Here is a 16,729-nt window from a genome sequence, read left to right on the forward strand (position 1 = left end):
CAGCTGTGGTGTAGAAAGGGGTTGGTGAAGCAGTTGTGGGTACTTATTTAAGTGGCATGATGATTTTATGCATTTTAATAGAATCCTAGACTGGTTTGAATTGGAAGGGACCATAAAGATCATTTCATTCCACCCCTTGCCATGGGCAGGGACAACTTCCACTAGCCCAGGTTGCTCCAAGCCCTGTCCAACCTGGCCTTGGACACTTCCAGGGATCCAGGGGCAGCCACAGCTTCTCTGGGCAACCTGGGCCAGGGCCTCCCCACCCTCACAGGGAAGGATTTTTCCTCATACCCTTCAGTGTGTGCCTCTTGGTAATTAAACAAGCAGCTCAGCTACAGGGGAAAAACATTGCCCATGCTCTGTGTTGCGCTGGAGATCTTCAAAATGAGTCCGAGGAGGAGAGAAGTGCCCACTGTTGCTCTGCAGGAGATTTTTAACTAGTCTTTGATACTCAGTCTGAGTGAGAGAGGTCGTGTTTTGCCAGGGGGAAACTTTGCTGATGCCAGCAACATCTTTCCCTCCAGTAAGGAGTAACTGGCCCAGCCTGGATGTGCAGCTGGGCTGGCCCAGGGCTGGCCCCAAGAGGACTTTGGCCTCCCTGCTGCATTGTCATTCCCTCAGCACTGTGGTAGCGATGGACACTCGGACACCGGTTGCATTAAACATGGGGTCAGTCATTTCCCTGCCTTCATCCTTTGTCTGTAATTCTGCATCTAATGGCAGCAATTAGTCACTGTCCAAGAAGGGATGAGCAAGCTCCTGGCTCATCCCTGCTCTCTGACGGATCTGCTCCTCCAGAGGGATGGAAAGGTCATTAGCAGAGGGTTAGTTATTGATCGGCTTGGGGGAGAGAGAGGGTCCAGAGGTGAAGCTCAGCACCTGACTTAAACGATGGACCAGAGAAAGGAAAGAAAAATAGGCTGGCAGCAGCTCCAGGGAGCCCCCAGCCACCGTGCCACAGATGCAAAGGACAAATTCTTATTGATTGGAGAGGTGTTTTTGGAGGTAGGTTATTTCTTTTTCCTCCCTAAAGCAGGGACCAATTATGGCTGTTGACTGGCAGAGACAAATGCCAGAAGTACCAAGCCTGGATTTCCTCGGGCCATCCTGCTTCTCCTTACGGTGGGGTTGTAAAAAACCCGCTGTGCTAAACCCTTGTACTGGCTGAGAGAGAGAAATATATCCCAAGAAAGGGGGACAGGGCTGGTTTTTGCACACACTCCTCTGCCAGTTGGGCAGGAGCAGCTCGGCACCACGGCTTGCAAGATGGTGAGGGAAACAAGCAAGGAATAAGTGTCTTTTGTCTAGGAAAACCATGAATCAAAGGAAGCCCTGAGTGCAGGGTGGTGCTTTGGGCAGTGGCTGTGCTGGAGGGAGGGGAGAAAGATCCAGGGCAGGTTCGATGATTCAATCAGCTCACGTCTGGCAATGACTTTTAAGTTGTTCAGCAGATGAATTAAGGCCACAGCCAAGTTCCTAGGAGGGAAGGACCTTTACGGTGGATGAGGGCCAGGCTCACTTTGGGGCGGGGAGTTGGGAGGAGTCTGACTCTTCCTGACCATCAGTCACCTCAGGGCCTGTTGAACACCCTCCGACCTCCTCTTCCATCACAGCCGTGTCAAAAAGAGGGATGAGGTTATTGACTGTGTCAACAGGGCTGATAAATCACAGCCTCCAAGCCTGGTGGTGTGGGAGACCCTTGCTCTGCTTAGATTGGGTTTCATCCTCTGCCCAGCAACAAGTGTCCCTCCACGGGTGTGGAGACAGTGGTCCTAGAGAGACATCAGTGGTGACGCTTCCTGCTACCAGAGCTGTTCCTTAGGGTCTCAGAAGTGTTTCCTATTATGCCTTATTCCTCCTCTCCTCTTGCCTGAGTAGCTGTGTTTCCCACATGGCAACTGGCTGTATTCCCTGAGTTCTCTCACTCCTGGAGGCTCCTTTCTCTGGGAAGGAGGCACAAAACCATTTCTGGTCAAGGGTAGCACATCAAGAGGGGGTGCAGCGGAGAGCAGGAGAGCTGACAAGCCCACCCAACCCTTGCAGGCAGCACTGCCAAGAACCTCTTGATGCTCCCACCGGGATGGCAACCTGGGTGGATGTAGGGTCAGAAAAAAGGAGAGCACAAAGCAGGACGCCTGCACCCTTTCCGTGCTCGTCTTGTCCCCACCCTGCACGTGATGGAGCGTAACCCTCCTCTCAGTAGTGCTTATCCTGTTCTTGGAGGCTTCTTTGACCTTCAGCACCAGATGGATAATGCTGCGGGCAGGCAGGAGGAAGGCTCGGGGAGCGCTGCCTTCAATAGGGCTTCGCCCTCCTGATTTATACGGGGGAGAGAGCGGTGCTGATGCACGCTGCTGCTCATAGATTATCTTCATTCCAGCAGCAGTCAGGCAGACAGGAGAGGTAAACGGAGAGCTATCCGCCACCCTATCCGTCACCTTCCCTCCAGCAGTGGCGGGGGCTGCCGCAGCGCCGCCTCTTCCCGGGGAAACTTTCCCTCTCCATCAAACACCGCCACAAAAAGTCATATTCTGCAAGCGCGCCCGTGCATCTCGGGAGAGCTTGTCATGGCTGTGTCTCTCCCGAGCCTCCCTGGAGGGCAGGGAGGCAGGGATGGGAAAGTGCTGGAGAGGAGCCAGTGGGTCTTGAGGGAGCAAGGAATCAGGGTTGAGGTCTCTCTTCAGCCCAGGGTTGAGGTCTCTGTTCAGCCCAGAGCAGTGCTGGGACTCGTGGCTGTGTTTCGAGGTCTGGCCATTGTAGTTTAACCAGCGGAAGGTAAATCGAAGGCACTGGGGACCCACTGTGATTTCTTGCATTGCTTTTGTTTTATCTTCCCTCTCCTCACCTCCCAGGCCTTAGTTTCCTGAACTGAGATTAATTTTAATCTTACTTACCCTCCCCCGAGGGGAGTAGGGAGGCTTGTTCTGTTCATGTCTGGAAAATGCTCTGAAATCCTCTGATGAAAGGTGCTGACAGAGCACTGAGGATTGCCAGGATTCATGGGTTTAGGTGAATAGAGAGGTGGAAAGCACAGGGGGCTGAGGAGGTGGTTTTGTCAGCTTGGTGGGGCTCAGTGTGCCAGGGGGAACCGGCAGGGGGGTCCCTGTGAGATGCCCCTTACAAAGGACACTGAGAATCACATTTTTTAGAGCAGAAAGTAGAAAAGTCTCGCAGCGGCGCCAGCCAGGAGCGTCTCAGGAGGAGGGGTGGGAAGCCTGAAGGCAAGTTATACCTTTCTTCTCTCGCTACCTCTGAGAACACATGAATTATCCAGCCTTCCTTCGCCACCCAGAGACCAGGATCAAACCAGATGTGGGGAGTGCTGGTGTTTGTGCCGAGGCCTGGCAGACAGGGGGTGCAGCAGGCAAAGTGTGGGGCACGCAGGCATGAAACCAGAGCTCCCTCTTGGAGAGCATTGTGTGCTTTAAGTCTGAACTTAATTTTAATTCCCCCTTTTCTTACCTTTTTTTTTTTTTTTAAATCAGGCTTTAGATCTCTGTACTTTTTCTTTTTCTTTTTTTTTTTATATTATTATCAGCTGTACGTAAAATGTGCCCAGTAGCCCAAACATAATGAGTGTACTCAGCGTGGAGCCAAAGAAGTGAATGTGCAGGGAGTGCAGAGCCCAGCTCTGCAGGTTCCCAGTGCTGCACTACACTTTTTTTGGGTAGCTCCAAACAAAGTCCTTCCACCTGAACCTCCGCAGGCTTCAGGAGAGGTGGGAGACTGTACATCCCAATCCTCATTTTGCTCAGGAAGCCCCTAACACCAATCTGATCAGCATCCCGTGGCCGAGCAGCCTGGGCTTGGTACATTCAGAATTGCCCTGCGGCATGAGATGAACAAAATTTGAATGCCTGGTGAGCAGCAATCCATCGAGCGGGAGGATGTATTACCCCAAATGGAAATAATTTCTATTGCTAGGGAAGAGAGTGGCCTGTTCTGAGCTATTGCACTGGGCTGCTCAGTAATTTGTGCAGTGCAGATGGGAGCACAGAGCCTTTACTGCGGGAGAGAGCTCGACTCAAGATTGTTAAGGAAGAAACATAATCAGAAAGAGCCAGGAAACATCAAGATCAAAGTTGAAAATAATTTACATTTCATCAAGAACTTGTGGTAAAAGGACAAGGAAAATACCAGGGCCTGTCGGTTATGCTGGGTTTTCAACAAGAGGAGTATGATTCAGGAGGAAAACACCCAGAAATTGACTTTTCCCTGTATTTTCAAAGTGAGAATTGACTGCAGAGCCGCAAGTGTTACTTGAAGTGACATTTGTGGGCGCATTGTGAATATCCTCAGGCAGCAGAAAGCCTTGTTCAGCACCCAGCCAAGTGTCACTTTGAACCCCACAAAGCCCTCACGAGCGCTCTGATGGCAGAAACACAGGATCCAAGGGCTTGGAGTAGTTGATGTTGAGGTTGTCCATAAAGGCGGGTTGCTTTGTGAGCTGCTCTCAGCCTTTCACCTCTATTTTTTGGGGGCAGGGAGAGGCCTTAGCACCAGTGAATCCTCCAGAGTGCAGAGGGAGGAGTGGGCACAGGCAAGGCATCGATGGGATGCTGTTTGTCCTCCTGCCCAACTCCTTGGAATGTTCATGTATTGTTCCTCTATCTGCAGCATTTTAATGCCTTTATAAAATGTTTCCTAACGACAGAGAGATAATTTGGCTAATGCAGCTCTGCACAATTAAGTTCCCCAGTTAACATCCTGTTCCTGCATCAGATGCCCTTTCCTCTCGTAGCCTGTTTTTCATACCCAGGGTAAATATGTTTAATAATCAATTGGCATGTTATTAACGCACAATAACGATCTCACTAAATCGAAGCTCAGTCTTGATTTGAGACACTTACAGTAAATATTGACTGTTCTGCAGAATTATGGCAGAGCCCTGAGCAGTCTGTTCCAATGGGAACTGGATCCATTTTTTAATACTAGTTATTGATTTTCGGCCAGGAAACTGCCTTGAGACATCGGTGGTTTTCCTCCTCCCCTGTGAGCTGTTGGGAGGTGATGGACACGCACCATGGAGACAATATCCCTTTGCTCCATCAATAGTGCCATGGCTAGAGATGGGCAGAGCTGGTGGGCATTTCTCCCTCTCCCTTTGGAGCCTTCCCCAAGGCCAAGGTCACTCCCATCCAGTGGTGCTGGCCGGGGACAGGTCCCTGTCACCCACCGAGGTGACAACGGCTCGCTGCGAAGGTTCCAGTTTAATTTTCCGCCCTTAATTGCCGGTAAGGAACAAAAACAGGCTTGTTTGGACATTTGATGAAGCTTCATGCCAGCTCCCATTTTCCTGCTGTCCTGTGACCTGTCCATGCAAAGAAAGGCTGATGAGAAGCGACGCTCGCTTGTCCCCGTGTGTCCCCGGGTGACGTGGCGCTGGCATCTCCACATGGATGAGCCCGCTGGCCTGCGTGTGACGTGTCTGCAGCCCTGCTGAGATCCACACTCTCTTCCTCTCTGCTCTCCATGTCTCACCATTTCATCCTTCTAATCAGGGCCAGTCCCAGGGGGTGTGGTATCCATGCTAGTTTGCATCCCCACGAGTGAGGCCAGTTGTCCTGCTCGTGCCATCTTTTGATGACGGTCCCATCAGCTCGATGTGTGAGGCTGCTTTTCCCAGGGGAATAGGGTTGGTTTTCCTCCAAAGTCACATGAATAGCAGGTAGGTCCATTATCCACTCAGGTGGGGGAGGGAAGTGGAAGTTAGTCACACCCCATGCAAGATCTGTTAGCGAACACCTCGGAGGGAGCAGATAGGGTGGATTTTCCCTGATAATATCTTGTAAGAGCTCTGTGTTCTTCCACGGAGAGAGGTTTGAAGGACAGTTGGCTCTCAGGGCTGTAAGGTACCACGTATCATGTACAACACACATGGAATTCTTTGGGAATGACTGTGCAGATCATTCTCAAGGTGGGTGAATTCATTTGTTGAAGATATTGAAGGCCAGGGAGCATGTCTGTGCATGGATGCAGGGATAGCTGTCCATGCTCTGAATCCAGAGGAGCTCCCAGATGTGGTCGAGCTGTGATGCCCTGTTAAGGCAGGCGCTGGGGCAGGGCTGTGCCTTGGCCATTGCTCATTGAGATTTGAAGTCCACTGGCGTGGCTGACTGTCCATGTATATTTATGTAGAAGACTTTGCATCCCTGGAAGGTGCTGTTGCTTGTTATTTTGACTGATTACAGGAGAGTGACTGCACTACAATAGCAGGAGCCACTCATTAGCTTTGGCATAGCACGAGAGAAATCGGCAACTCGTTCCAGCCACATCCGCCCCTGGAGGTGAATATTAAACAGGAATTGATCCCGGGTAATGAGAACACAGCCCGGGCTGCTGCGATTAGCACCGCTTGCATTTTAAATAGTTAATTATTTCAACAGGCAGAAGGAGCTTTCCGGGGGGGCGGGGGAGTGTGCTGTGTTTGGGGTGGTGGGTGTGTGTGAAGGGGTAAGTGTTGGGGTGATGGCACTGAGTGGTTTTGGGGGAGTTGGGAGGGTCACGTTTGGAAGCCTTGTGTGCATATGGTGTGAGTGTGGGCAGGGTACACCTGGAATGCTGCCTGGAGAGTGCTGGGGGGAGCTTTAATCCCGGTGGGCAGCCTTTTGGAGCTGTGTATCTTGGAGCAAACAAGTTTTGGGCAGAGTTCAAAGAGCTGCTGGAGATGAGGGTCTGGGGGCACGTGTGTATGTGCTGCACCACCTGAGCGTGCAGGGTCCATTTCCAGTCTCTCCAGTCTCAGGGCAAGTAAAACCCGGAGGATCAGGCCTGGAAAGCTGCAGTGGGAATATACTGAATCCAGTTTTTCTTGCATTATTCCCTCATCTCTGCTGCCTCCCTTCTTCTGGAGCACTGCGCAGAAACAAAGGGAAGGCGAGGGAAGGTGGTGAGTGCCAGGGGAAGGCGTTCTGTCTGCCTGGAGACAGGGGAATTATCCAGCTCGAATAAATACCTTTCAAAAAGAGAGGAAAGAAAGAGAATTTCGCCCTTCTCTTCACCCCACGCCTCCCAAAATACCAAATCACCATGATTAAAAATTGACTCAAATGGACAAGCAGGCCCGGTAATTGATTGTGGCCTTTCATTCTTGCAGCCACACTTAATTAACCTTTAGACTCAAATACCAAGCACTGGTTAGACAGAAAGGTGTAGGCAGGGAAGAGGACGACAGTGCCTGTTGGGAGGATCCTGGGCTGTGAGAAGTCCTCTGGGGTGAAGATGCCTGGATGATGCTCTAGGGAAGAGCAGGCTGTGCAGTGACACGAGGCTTGGATTTGGAGGTTTAGTTCCCTTTACCAGACTGCAGAAGGCACAATAAACCCTTCCCAGATTTTTTTTCCCCCCAGTGTGTTGCAGCTTGGCTCCCTTTCATGTGCTGTTACTGATACTTATTGCTTATGTCCATAGTCAGGAGGTGACACCAAGTTGTGCTCAGCTGTAGGAAACCATCGGGCTCAAAACTGCACTGGTGGGTTTGTCTTTGTGTGACAGTGTTATCTTGTAGTGGTGGGGGGAAAAAAATATGCAAAATACCTGTCAAGGAGTGCTATAAATGGACTCTCTGCTAGTAAAAAGCTTAGTTGAAGGGTGATTTTTTTTTCCCCAGCGTGTGTCCTGTTAAATCACTCCCCAGAACTGAACCGAAAACATGTGGTGAGCTGGGATTCCTGTGGCCTTTCCCTTAGGGAAGGGTTCAAAACACATTGTTTGCTATGAGAATCCGAGAGAGTCAAGGATAAATGTCCTGCCACAGGGGCTGTGTGGAGCTTGGTCCTCCCACAGTGTTATCTCCTCAGCAGACCTTCCCTGAGGATCTGCGAGAGAGTGTGTTTGGGTGCAAAATGGGTATTTTTGTCTCTTTGAAGACCTGCCTGTCTCCCACACATCCCCCTTCCCTTTCATCTGTGGACCCTGTGCTTTTATGCTGGTGATCATTAATGCAGAGCTCCCCTGGCCTCCTTACAGCACGAGTTGTCTCCTCTCTGTGCAATGCAGATGTGCTTTGACCTGGAAAACCGTTGCCAGCAGCAGATGGAGCAGACCTGCAGGCCCAGCTGGTCCGTGCCCTGCCAGGTGCTGTGGATGCTTTGGTTTCAAAATGCTTTGCTTTAAAGAAACTTAAACTTCCAAGTCTTCCCCGAAATTGGGGATGTATCAGAGGAAACTTGGGGGGCGAGGCATCAAAATGCGTGATATAAATGAGGTTACTCATTTCAGAGGAGTCAAGGATGAAGGATGAGGAGGCTCCGAGTGGTTGATCTAATGAAGGTGACGTGGCTTTGAAACTCTCCTGTGGTATCAGGTCTGGTTTTTACATCAAGCCCTGGTTCAGCATGAAAACAGGAGGGCTCATTTGGAGAGCAAAGCTGAAACCCGGGCGCGTGAATAGGAAATACACGGCACGATAAATAGCAAAGGTTCCTTCAGGAACAGTGGCAGCTCTTGAGTGTGCATGGGAAATCGTTTGCTTCCAGATATGTAAATGTCTGAGCGTTCAGGAAGCTTGGTCCCAAATTTTTGGATGCCTGGGCTTGGCTCCTAGTCCAGCCTCTGTGGCAGGACTTCAACTGGGTCCTACCTGCAGCTCTTTCTGTATTCATCTCCCTTCGACCGGGGGCCTCGGGAGGCTTGGAGACAAATTGCATTTGTGCATATCAGATGGAGACTTTGGGGGTTTGAGCAGGAATTCGCTGCCTTTTGTCTTTTATCATTAGGAGTCAGGGATGGAGGTGACAACAGAGTCATGTATGAATGCAGAGTAAACAAAGCTGTGTGGGGGTGTGATGACATGTTTCTTTTGTCCCTCCGAGTGCTCCCGGGTTATGCATTTAATTTGTTGTGCAATTGGCAGCTTTAGAAGTACTTAAGCATCCAGCTATCCTTGCCTAAAAATAACTGAAAAGCAAGTGGGTTGTTTTTTGTGTTCAGGACGAGGTGGGCCAAGGAGACAAATGTGTTTTGCGAGCCAGGAATGCAGCACAATCCAGCAGGTCCACCATGCTTTTCTGGTTGTTTGGGTCTTTTCTTCATCCCTTCCCCAGTTAGCAGCAGCTCTGGCCACAAGCAGCTGGTGGTTAAAGCACCAGCCCAGGATTTAGGTGATTTAGGCCGAATCTCTCATTTTGTTTCTGTCTTTCTGTGTCATTCCAGTCTCTCTGCAGTCGTAATATCACCACTTCTGCACAAGGTGGGTTGCAAGAGTACATATATTAAAGATTGGGAGGCATTAAGGTGCTGTGGGAAGGCTCCTGCATAGCAAGGGAGTGTGCACTCGCAAATCTCAGCAGCTCAGAGGGTCGACAAAAGCAGCCTCAAATATATTATTTTTTATATCTCATTATTTCTGAGTCACTTGGAAGGTTTTGAACCGTCCTTGGCAAGGAGAGAGAGACCTGCCTTGTTAGGTCAGAAAATCACAGAATCATTTAGGCTGGAAAAGACCTCCAAGGTCACCGAGTCCAACCTGTGCTCGACCCCCACCTTGTCCCCCAGCCCAGAGCACTGAGTGCCACGTCCACTCATTCCTTAGGCACCTCCAGGAGATTCCACCACCTCCCTGGGCAGCCCTTTCCAATGCCTGACAACCCTTTCAGTGAAGAAATTCTTCCTGATGTCCAACCCGAGATCCAAGACAGAGGTTTTGACTTCCCTCCCTTCGTGCTGTTGGCTCTGCCTTTCATGAGAAGCAGGACTGTGGGAGTATCTCCAGCCCAAGGGGGATCCTGTACCCCTGGTGCTGGCAGTGCAGACTCTCTCTGGCACTCCTGACTGGGAAACTCAGGATTTTGAGTTAGTCTGGGTGCTTGGCACTCCTCAAAGTCGGGCTCAAGGTGCTGGTACCCAGCATCATCTCCAGGTCGGTTCAGCTCAGTGATGCAATGGGTGATGGAGAGCTTGGACCTGGTGCTGCCGTGGGCAGGAAGCCCCGCCTTGGTGTTTGCTTTCAGAGCTGCTCTTAGTCCGTATTTAGCAGCAGCACCGCTCAGGAGCAGTTCCTGAACCCTCACAGATGTGTTTGGCAGCTGATAACGGGGCTGAACTTTTTGTTTCAGATCCCACGGAAGTTTGGAGCTGAAAAACCTCGTGAGCCCAAGGCCCGAACCCCTAGAAAGATTAAAATTCCCTACCCCTACCTCGCAAAGGCGCTGAGAGTCTGTCTGGCAAGACAGGTTCATTAACAAATTAATAGAATAATCAGCGGGGCTTTGTGTGCGTTTTGTAGATAAAAAACTGGTAACAGCGTTCTTTGGCTCTTTAATGGGCTGATAAGAGCCAACTATCTGCTCCATGGCGGGGCTAATCAGAGAGATAACAGAGGTTAAATCAACTGCAGGGCCCTGGCGAGGGCAGCGCAGAGGGAGCTGCTTGGCGGGGATGGATGGAGGAGGGAGCTCGGGGGTTTTGAACAGGATGAAAGGGAATAGCAGCGGAGTGAGGGGGAAGGAAAGGGAAGGGAGAGAACCAGGCTCCAGCTCCGTGAGTATTTTTAGGAGCGCTGTGTGAAGTCCACGAGGGCTGCGCCTCTGGGAGGCTGATGCAGTTGAGAAGTGGCTGGTTGGGGTGTCGGGATCTGTGTGTGTTCTCAGGCCTTTCCGTGGGGAAAGGACAAGGAACACGCTGCCCAGAGAAGCTGTGGGTGCCCCATCCCTGGCAGCGTTCAAGGGCAGGTTGGGTGGAGCTCTGAGCAACCTGGTCTAGTGGGAGGTGCCCACGGCAGGGGTTGGAACGAGATGATCTTTTAAGTCCCTTCCAACCAAAATCATTCTCTGACTCTGTGATTCTATGAAAGTGGTTGCCAGCACCTTCTGTCTATGATAAAGAGCTGGTGAAAGTGTGGGATGTGTTTCCTTAGGGGGTCCAGCAGGGAAGAGGTGGAATGGGCTGTGTGCAGGCACAGCAAAGCCAAGGCACTTCATGGTCAATGGCCCCATCACCAAAGGTCCACGAAGAACCAGGTGTGAGCCTTGCTGTGAGAATTTTAAGCTCCATCTTAACACCAGGCTGTTCTAGGCCATGCTTAGCAGCTCCTGCCTGGCATTCCAGCCCAGCTGCACCCCGGGGGCCAAACACAGCAGGAGTGAGTGGCAGGTGGAGGCAGCCAGGTTGGGCAATGCTTCCTGTTCCTTCCAAACCGAGGTGTCTGCTGGTTTTTCTGAACAAAGCCCACAGCCTATCTCCTCTCCACAGGCCTCCTGCACACCCACGACTTGCAGCAAGTGGGAGCAGCCCTCAGGTTTGGGAGCAGCAGAGCTGCACAAACGGTGGCTTTGGCAGAAGTGTCATTTTACCTTCATAAATTACAGGCATGTCTGCTGAAATATTGATGGCAGCATGAGAGAGATCCTTGGGCTGGCCTCGGGAATGCAGCAGTGGAGAGTAATCAGGATTCAGGGCTTGTTTTGCTTTCTGCAGCCTCCTCCGTGGAGGTTTTGGGGTGCATGTGGCATCCGGGGACCTCTGCTCGCGTGTCATGCCAAGGGCGGGGGGTTTGTCCTCGTGTCACCTCCCCAAAAGCAGGCTGTGGAACGTGGCCACAAAGGGGCTGCGCTGGGGAGGGCTTGGCTCTGCCTTTCCCTCAAGGACTATTAATTTCTACAATATTTGCTTTGTTAAAGAAAGGACGTTGTCAGGCGGCTTTCAAGTGATGTGTGAAAGTGCCTCTAATAAGATGTTCTGGGGAAGCCTGCGGGCAGCCCCGCCTCTCCGCCGAACTTCTCCAGGCCTTCTTTGAAAAGAGCATCAGCAACCTTGATCCTCCTCCTCCACTAGTGGAGGCACTTTCCGCACTCGCTGCAAACTCCTCCGGCGCGGGGAGCGGGGGGCGGAGGCGCCGGGCAGAGCGGGAGGGCCGGGGAGCCGGGCTCGGTGGATAATTGCGTGTGTCTGGCTGCCAGGGAAGAGAAACGAGGAGGGGATGGCGCGGAGGGGTGGGAGTTTTCCTTGGAGAAGCAGCTGCAGCTCAGGGCTGGTGCTTGGTTAATCAGCGCAGCGTGGAAGAAGCTGTAAATAAGACCTGGATCTTCCTCTCTTATGGCATCCTCCAAAGGGGTCTCCCCTCTTCCTTTGGATGGAAAAGGGTGATGAACCACATTTTGCCATCACCAGCAGAGTGTCCTAGCTCGGGCTCTGGATGTCCTTTAGGGATTTTGGTCTCCCTGCCATCCGAGCTGCAGAGTGCAAGTTAAATAGGTTTAACCCCTCCTGCTTGTACACTGCCTTTCCCCACGGGGCAGCACTCAGTGTGCCTGGCTCTCCCCTTCCATATCCACAGTACACTGCCTGCCACGTGTTCTCCATCTTCTCCAGTGCCTCAATGCCAAGATGAAGGATTGGGGTTATTTAATGTGCTTCTTGCTGGGCCATTCCCTTCTGTTATAGGGGAAAGCCAAAAAAAGCCCCCTGAAAGCAGCTTCTGGTCAATGCGGTGTCAGGACCAGCGTGTGCAGCCCTGGGATGGAAACCCGTGTGTGGAAACCTTCTGTGTGTAAACTGTTGTTTTTCAGGGATATTTTATTGGTTTTGCAACTGTTGAAGGAATTAAGTATTGATTAACTAATCAATACTGTGCACTGCTCTCCCACCTTTCATCCCAGAAACTCCAATCCCGTTGCAGATGTTAATGAGGTGTGAACACGGGGGTTTGAGTGGTGAAGGGGTAAACTGAGGCACGGGGCCAAGCTCTGCCTCCTCCTCCTCCCTTTTCCACTGTGGATCCCAAAGGGCTGGAGGCCTCTAGCTGCCTGGAACAGAGCAGGACTGTTAATAAAACATCAAAACCATTAGAATCTAAAGAGCAAACAGAAATGGGAGATTAAAGGCCATCCCAGGCCTCGGCTCCCTCCATCCCCAGAGGGATCCAGGGATCCTTGCAGTCCAGGGGGTGTGAACTCGGGGAAGGGACTTTTAGGAAGTTCTGGCAAGTGGGAGGGGAAAATAAGGAAATAAAGACGTGCAATAAAAGGCAGGAGGAGGTAGGGGAGGAGCTCCATTCCTGGGTAAGGAGGTGGTGTGAAGGTGCCATCTGATAGCCCAGAGCAATCTTAGTTTGGAGGTGAGGAGCCTTGACACGAACTCTGGCAGTGACAAACTACCTCTTTTTTTCTCCTTTTTATTTTTTTAAAATTTATAAGGATTCTGGGGTTGTTGGGAGGCTTAATTAATCAGTTAAGATGTTTTCCACTGTTATTGTGCCTCCCCTCAAAGGCTTCTGACAGTAAATTCTCATCAAGTGGAAGATCTAATAAGTGCCAATTATTGAAGTTTGCTAATTGCCACCTAATAATAATGCTGATTAATAATGCTTTTAACACCGCTGCTGATCTCAAATGTGGGTACATGTGCTGCAGCACCATTGATTAAAATTGTCATTTCTTCTGCTTTGTGGCTAAGTGGGGTAAAAATGAGGTCGGTGGCATTTTTTTATTGTCCAAAGAGCACATTGTTCTAACCCTTGCCTGGAAAAACGTGCGGAATTCCTAAGGAAGATATTTAAAAATTAAGGGATAAGTGTGTGAGGATAATACATCGCAGAGAAGCGGTTCGTTCATTTCCTTGACAAGTGTAATTTAGTTTTAATTATTTATGATTCTTCATAGCCCGCTAGTAAATGTTCTGTAGGATATTTTGTAAAACTAATGAAGTCTTAGTAATAGGAGACCTCACTCGAGCCCTACATGGAGCAGTGGGGAGATGCAGTTGTCTCTCAGCTTCTGGTTATTCCATATCGGATCAGGGATGTTCTGCATGATTATCCCTTAGGAATCCCACCCAGGTGGAGCTGCTGCTGCTCTGGTCGTGTGGGAAGTGGATCCCAAAGCTTGGGTTTGCTGTAAAACTTTTTGTGGAGCCGTGGTGACGGGACAGAGCTGCGGGGAGAGGGGAGGCTCGCCCTCATCAGAGCATCCCACAGCATCCCGTGGGGTTCGTGATCCCACTGGATTGGTTGTAAACTGGGTTTTCCCTCTAAATTTATTCCTATTTTGATTTTTACTCGGAAATGCCCCAGAGGGTGAGGAAACACGGAGCGAGGAGGGGAAGCCCCTTGCTTTGAACTCACGCAGAGTGTTCCTCACACATCCTCCCAGGGGTGTCAGGAGCAGGGGCTGGGACAGACACGGGATGCCGGCATTCCCGGCTGCTGGGCTTGGATCCGCTGGGCAGGCGTGTCCACAGCAGCATGGGGCCTCGAGCAGAAACCTAAATTTAAATGTTAAAAGGCTTTTGTTCATTACTGGTGGCATTTCCTCCCCCTCCCCATTTGTCACTTGGAGCGGAGCTGTGACTCTTTTAATATCAAACAAATAATAAGCTCCCTCTAAAGTGATTTTTCTGACAAGGAGCTCAATATATTAAACTTTATCTATATTTTAATAGCCAATTTCACACCAAACTGCCTTCTTAATAATGTATTTACCACCTGGGGATATTATTCCAACCCATCTGGAAAGAATTGGAAATTAACTGTCCCTAAACTGAGTCTGTGTGTGCTTTAGATGCAGCGGAGATAACAGCGGTGTCATTCCTAGGGGAAGTGGGGGAGGAAGCTCATCATGCACCGAGCAAAATGTCAGCAGCAAAGGCAATAGCTGGCGGGGAAAGGAGTGCTCTCCTTGCAACCGAGAGCCCAGCCCACCTCTGGAATATTCAGCCTCTCCCGGGAGCAGCCCAGAGCACCTCGAGGGCCTCTTCTGCGCTTTTAAGAGCGCAGGGTTTTGGTTTCCAAGGATTCAGCATGGATGCAGGGCTCGGGGGAGCACCGGCATCGTGCCTGAGCTGCCGCTGGTCGCCTGCCCCCGTGGTGTCAAGGCCCCACAAGTGGGCACCCAGAGGAGGGGGGAAAAAGCTGTGTTTTCCCAGGCTGGAGCTGCTAATGGGAATTTATCTGGTCGGGCAGTGTGTTTAACTCGCTCTGGTTTGGAGTGCTCCTCCCTGGTCCTGTCTGAATCAAGACTGCAGCCCAGGCAGCTTGCAGCCTCCCCTCTCCGTGTGGAAGTGCCAGGGGGGGTGTGTTTGGAAAATATCGCTTTGTTTAGTCTGAGTTGTAGATATAGTTATATATATATATATTGTTGCTATTTGTTGACTTCCTTCAGTTTCAAGGGGTTGGACGGTTCTGCTCTCCTGGCGCTTGGTTCTGTGTCAAAAGAAATGGGATGGTCCCAAACCTGCAGAACCAGTGTCCCCTCTTGGTGCTGGAATGTCACCTGGCCCCTCCAGACAAAGGGCCAGGCAAGAAAAAATACTTCTTATGGCTCTTTTACTCTCAAAATAGGAGAGGGATAGGGTGCCTAGTCCAGAGAGCAGAGTTGTCCTAAGCACTGCTTTGCCAAGCTGGGCTTAAATCAGATTTTAGAATCACAGAATTGAAATTGGGTTGAAAGGGACCTTAAATCTCATCTCCTTCCCTGTTATGGCCATACCATGGAGGTGTCCCAAGGAAGGGTCACCTTCCACTATCCCAGGTTGCTCCAGGCCTTGTCCAGGCTGGCCTTGGACACTTCGAGAGATGGGGCAGCCACAACTTCTCTGGGTAACCTGTGCCAGGGTCTCCCCACCCTCACAGGGAGGAATTTCTTCCTAATACCCAACCTAAACCTGCTCTTCCTTAGTTTGAAGCCACTCCTCCTTATTCTGTCACTACAGTTCTTTATAAAGAGACCCTCTTCATCTTCCTTGTAGGCCCTTTCAGATCCTGGAAGGAATTTTGACTATATTCCTTGTCAAATATAAGCCTGTCGAGGTCTGTGTGGGGTGATGCCACTAATTCCTGGCTGTACAGAGCGTCCCTCGCAGCGAGGGGACATCAGGGATGGCATTGCTGGGACATCCAGCCCGAGCCAGAAGTGAGCTTTCCTTTTCTCCCCCCACAAAAAGCCCTTCCCGGGCCTCCCGGGTGTGTTTTGTGGGAAAGACCGCCTGTGGGGTGAGGGCTGCTGGTTTTTGTGCCAGACCTGGTCTTACATCCCTTGGTGATGGCTGGTAAAGGGTTCACAGAGCACAGACATCACTGCCGGCATCCCCACGGATGCCCAAACCTCCCTCACACCGCTCTCCTCGGCAGGAAAATCACAGAGAGTTCCATTGTTTCAAAGTTTCCCTTGAACGTGACTGTGTTTGGAGGTTTGTTTTCATTATTCATAAATTTCCACCAGACGACACCCGCACCAAAGCAGATTAATCCTCGAAGTGTTTCCTTTTGTTTTTAAAATAATTAAGGGCAGCTGCTACTTAAAGTCAACTAAAACATCCCAGTTTTCAGATAAAAGTGTCTCGTGTTTGTTGTTGTAATGAAGTAGCTTGACATGGAGATGAAAGTCTCTGCTGTTTGTGTTGTAAAATCCGGGTTTGACGCCATTTTTGAGCAATGTCAAACTGTTTCCTTACATTTTGAACAAGACACGCTTTGATCTAGGGAAAAAAAAACCCGCCCAAGATGTTTCAATTGGAATGGAAAAGCAGCAGCCCTTAATGATTTTAAAATAGGATCAAATGTTTCAATCATTATGTTATGTCACATAATGACATCCTCGTAGCTGCGCTGTGTGATGCTCAGCGTTGCATTTAGCATCGGGAAGTGTTGTAGAAATAATTCAAAATAATCTAAAAGGCTGAAATGAAATAGCGAAATCGCAAAGCGACTCCTTAAAGCGTCAAAAATAATAATAAAAAAAAAAAGAAAAGAAAGAATTCTGGTTCCCGGCAGTTTTGGAGTTGCTGAGCTCGT

At 50.4% G+C, this 16,729-nt stretch overlaps 1 protein-coding gene across 1 annotated transcript in view; it reads left to right on the forward strand.

Annotated features, from left to right (window-relative positions):
- Positions 1 to 980: 980 nt before the first annotated feature.
- The window catches only part of LOC113982491 (opioid-binding protein/cell adhesion molecule homolog), a 148,929-nt gene continuing 133,180 nt past the window's right edge, over positions 981 to 16,729 (forward strand). Inside the window, exon 1 of the mRNA XM_027710753.2 lies at positions 981 to 1,008. The gene's annotated coding sequence lies outside the window, so the exon portion shown is untranslated. The remainder of the gene's footprint in view (positions 1,009 to 16,729) is intronic.

This window comes from Pipra filicauda, unplaced genomic scaffold (genome assembly GCF_003945595.2).
Source record: "Pipra filicauda isolate LSUMZ 115617 unplaced genomic scaffold, ASM394559v2 scaffold339_size799093_pilon, whole genome shotgun sequence".
In the NCBI taxonomy this organism is placed as follows: Eukaryota; Metazoa; Chordata; class Aves; order Passeriformes; family Pipridae; genus Pipra; species Pipra filicauda.